Consider the following 5,180-nt stretch of genomic DNA (forward strand, 5'->3'; position numbering starts at 1 on the left):
TTCAAGTTGATTTATGTGTTTAAATGAACTATAGATGTGATTACGATTTGGTTCTAGTAAGTGCATGTCAAGGTTGAATTTTAAATGTAAGCGTTTAGGTTAAAAGATGATTTAAAGGAATGAGTGGTGACTTGATCCTAAGTTTTTATGCAATTTTGGTGCTTGCATGTTAATGTTTGATTCTTGGTTGTGTTTGGTTGTAAGGGCCGAATGGAAATAGGTATGAAGGTGATTTATTGGATACTAAGTGAATCCATGTGTAATTTCTAAAAGTTATGTGATCTATGTGTGTGTTTTGGTTCGAATTAATTGATGAAAAGGAAGGATTAAATGCATCGTAATGTGTGATCCGAAGTCTATGTAATAACCCCAATTTTTATAATTTTTTTTAAAACCCTTATGAATAGTGATTTTGCTGATTATGCTGAATAAGAAAACTTTTCATACCACACTTTGTAGAGGTTCTTTTGTTATTATTCTGAGATCTTATTAGTACTCTATATGGTATATAAGTGTAGGTAAAGATCGTCAGAATCCAAATTCGAACACTTTGATTTTTCCCAAAAATCCACCAGATATCGAAAGAATTGAGTATAAGGTAACAGGATAAAAAGGATTAAATTCAAGGATTATAAGAGAGGATCATATAAGAAATATAATATATTGAGAAAGGTTTAGGGGAACCCAAGTAATAAGATCCCGGGTATGATCCGTCAAACGATAAACGAGAACGAAAATTAAGCGAACCGTATAACAGATAAGCGGTCATTAACCAAACAATTAAGCAAGGATTAGCATAAGAAGATGCTTCCACCACCAAGTGATGACAAGTGGCAAGAGATGAAGTCACCAAGATGATGTCATGCTTAGTCATACTACACTCACTTTAAACAACCAAAAAATCATCCAAATATCCCATTCACTTCATTTTCCACCACAAAAACATTCAACAAAGCAAATACTCTCCCAAGAACACATAGCTCACGGCTTTTTCATTTATTCAAGGAGAAAAATTCCAAAAATCAAGTTTCTAGCTTTGTTAATTTGCAAGGTAATTACCCAAGGTCCCTTATGATTAGATAAGTATATCCTAGGAGTTTAAGCTTCTATGTCTTCATGAATCTCTTCCAATAAATCAAGGAAGAAGATGATGAATAGTGTTTTCAAGATTACTAACTTTATTTTCTTTGATTTCCTTTAAGATCCAAGCATTCCTAAGCTATCTCAAGGCTTCTCAAGGCTTCTCAAGGCTTCTTAAGGCTTCCTAGCTACTCTAATCACTCCAAGGAAGGTATAACACCTCCAAACCCTAACTTTAGTTTGAGTATTAAGATTGTTTTGATGGTTATAGTAAATGAGAAGCATGATGCTTGTGTGTTTAGAGTTTGGATTGGATTTGTAGTGATTTGGATGTTGAAATCTTGGTTATTAGTTAATGAACTTAAGAATAGTTTTAGTTCATGTTTGAGAATAATATAAATTGGAAAACTTGAGGTGTTGGGGCTGTTTTAGTGATGTATGGATGGAGTTTGGTTTTATGATTGATTTGTGGTTGATTTGTGGTTGATTTGGAGTAGGATAAAATTTGGTAATCGCGTAAACATAGCCGTTGTAATACCCAATTTACTTTAGACTGTTTTTGTTCTTAACATCAGGACCCGTGAACTAACGGTTAGGTTTTTACCATTGCCATGATTGGATAGTTCATGTTACGAGTTTCGTTTTGATATGTGGTTCATTTGAATCCGATGTACGGTTTAGGAGAAACAACCATTTTAAGTAACGGCGCTTCGCGACCGAACCATTACCCCTCGCCTTACTTTGAAACCTTGGTTAAGGACTTTGAATGACTAATTGGGGTATGAAACAATTATTTTAAGTGGATTAGGCAGTTGGTAAGGTACTTGCGAAAGAATCGCCTTAAAACTCTTGATGGTTAATTTATTAAAAATGGCAGAGCCGAGGGTACTCGAGCGACTTAAGTGAATCATTAAGCGTGAAAGCGAATGTTAGGGCTCTAAAAAGTTAAAGTCTAGTTTCTTAAGCGATTGTGGTTTAATTCCGGCTTATGTTGTTGTTCTTAGGTTACCGGACCCACTCTAAGCTTAAGTCTACCCCGGAACACTCAGGCAAGTTTTCTACCCGTTATACTGTTGTTGTGATGTATACATATGTATATGCATTATCTTGTGATAGATGCATGATGGTTAATTAGCAAATCTTGCGATATATTGGAGCATGTGATATGGTATATATGCATGTCTGTTTCGTAATCTTGATATATATTGTTGATTCAATTGCTTATAGTTGCATAATACATATGCTAGAGATAAGCAGTAATTGCGTATACCCTTAGTATAGGGGACCCAAAGGTGAACATTTTCTAAAACCGGGAGTCGATGTTCCCGAGTATATTATATATATATACTTATATATATATTGATATAGTTTTCAAAATTATTAATCGAATAAGGTTTATTCGATAACTTTATTTTTATTAATGAATATTACTTTGAATATTCTTTCGAGGACTTATGACTCGGTTTATTTTATTAATGAATATTACTTTGAATATTCATTCGAGGACTTATGACTCGGTTTATTTTATTTAATGAATATTAGTTGAATATTCATTCGAGGACTTATGACTCCATTTATTTTAATTAATGAATATTAGTTGAATATTTATTCGAGGACTTATGACTCCGTTTATTTACTAATTAATATTCTTTATTTTATTAAACAATAATATTTCGATAATCAAACTTATTTTCGATTATTCAAATAAAGATCATACTTTCGTATAAGTAATTCTTTGGTTATTAATATTCATTTCAAGTATGAGTTTTAAAACTTTTACTTCAATTATTTTTATAAGAATAATCTTTATGGGAATATTATTTAAATAATAATATTCAGATATTTTCTAATATATCGGGACTGATTTATTTCATTAAATCAGCATTACTCCAAACATTCTTAAAAATGTTTTCGAGTCTTCAAAATGATTTTAAAAGTTAGAGCGGATCCCAAAACTCGTTTTCAAATTTAAGCTCTTCCTTTCAAAGGGGACTTGAATACTCGCTCAAAAACCTAAGGGATCCGGCTCTGTGGTGTATTTTATATTCGTAACATGGTTGCTGTTTTGAGAAAACAATTTGATTACTTGCCCAATGTTCGGGAAGTAAGTCCATCTGATTGAGTTGGCATAAGCGACAGGCCGGGGTACGGTCTATGAAGGTGTAAGAGGCTGGGTGACAGTCCATCCACGCGTGAGTGGCCGGGTAACGGTCTAGCGCGAGGTCCTAATGCGGCCAGGGTGATGACCGGCGAGCAATTCATCCATCTACAAAAGAAAAGGTTACTTATTGGTATCTTTGCCTGATCAGCAAGATATCGGGTTTATGCCAAAATTCTTTTCTTTCCAAATTTATTGGATATTGCAACTCTGTTCATACTTTACATGACAGAGGTTTTCAGGAAATGTATGGGAGATATATATGAATATATATATATATATATCGGGACTAAATGAAGTATCTCGTAACTTCATTTCATTCAATGATATTTCAAAGATTGAATCTATTCAAGTCTTATCTTGTAGTCTCATCAGTGTGATGAACTTTTGAAACTGATGATACCTTGAACGGTGGTAGTTCAAGTAGTATCCGGAAAAGATATAAGTAAATTGGAGTATCTTGTAACTTCATCTTTTCAACTTATATCTAGTTAATGATTATCTTATGCATGACAAAGATTTTCACAAAAACGTTGAGACAAGGCTAGATATATGAGATCACCTTGCAACGATATTTTTATACAGTTATAAACCGGAACTCTGTGTATATTATACATGTCAGAGGATTTCAAAGATTATGAAAAGTATATATACTTATATACTGAATATTTTGCGACTTGGTCGCGTTAAGATATCAACTTGGTTCATTTCTTCTTGACCAAGACTTTCATGAATACTATGAGAATGCTCATATATTGTTAATTATTATACATATTATTTTGGTGGGCTTGCTGCTCACCCTTGCTTTCTTCTTACATAACACAACAACAGATAGAAAAGATGAACAAGACCAAGCTTCCAATTCGCAAGCGGTTAGGAAACGTTCCGCAGTTTTCTGGAAGCGTTGATGCCGCCGTAGCTAAGGTAGGAGCTACCAATAGGCTAGATTTTCAATTATTGATGAACCAGACTTATGTATAATATGAATTGTAATAATGGCAAGGAATATGTAAATTATTCAGAAACCCTTTTAAGGTGTAACAGTTTATAATTGTGGAATAAAATGACTTGTGTTATTTTTTGTATTCATCTCTGACACTATAACTTGTGGTGTGTGTGTGTATATTGTGGGGTGTTATAGAAATGGTATCAGAGCCAAGCGTTATAAACCTCAGAGATGATGTGACGTTAAGATAATAAGTTCACTAAGATAATAAGAACTCTTTCCAAGTTCATAGTCGGACTACCTAGCGTAGTGCTGACAATTAAAACCCTTATGGGAACCCTTATAAATATCATGGTAGTAACATAGTTCGTTCTCGTATAGGGCAGCGGGGCACCGAACCCTGAGGTTCAGGAGCATCAGCCTGAGGATGTTTTATTACATGTTGGAGATCAAATTGTGAATCCAATAGAGTACCCTAACGAGGGACCGGATGAGATTCATATTGAGAATGTTGCGGTTGAGGATGTTATCCCAGAAGGGATTGTTGCTGAGGAGGATCTCGTGGAGGATCCTGACGAGAATGAAGAGAGGACCACTGAGGAATTGATGACCATAGTCAGGGCGACTACCAGAGCTAGAATGGCCGCAAGGGTGGCACTAGAGGATGAAGAGTTACCAAGGGCACAAAGGATGATGAGGGCAGAAGGAGTGGGGCCTTCCACGGCATCAATTATACCAGCGTCAGACCCTCTTCCAGAGGTTCCTGTAGACATCCATGAGGTTCCACCAATTCCTGTTCCCTCCCTTGTATAGAGCCCAACACCTACTGAGGAAATGCAACCTTTATCTCCTGCACCATGGTCACCTGATACCGTGCTTGGTTATACATTTGGATCTCCTGGGTCTGCACCACCTGCACCCCATGGACTGCTAGATGCTACCACTCAGGCTTCTCTTATCGCCGATTATTATATGACTTTGGGTGGCCTGTCTGAG

The sequence above is a fragment of the Apium graveolens genome, chromosome 7 (assembly GCF_009905375.1).
Source record: "Apium graveolens cultivar Ventura chromosome 7, ASM990537v1, whole genome shotgun sequence".
NCBI lineage: Eukaryota > Viridiplantae > Streptophyta > Magnoliopsida > Apiales > Apiaceae > Apium > Apium graveolens.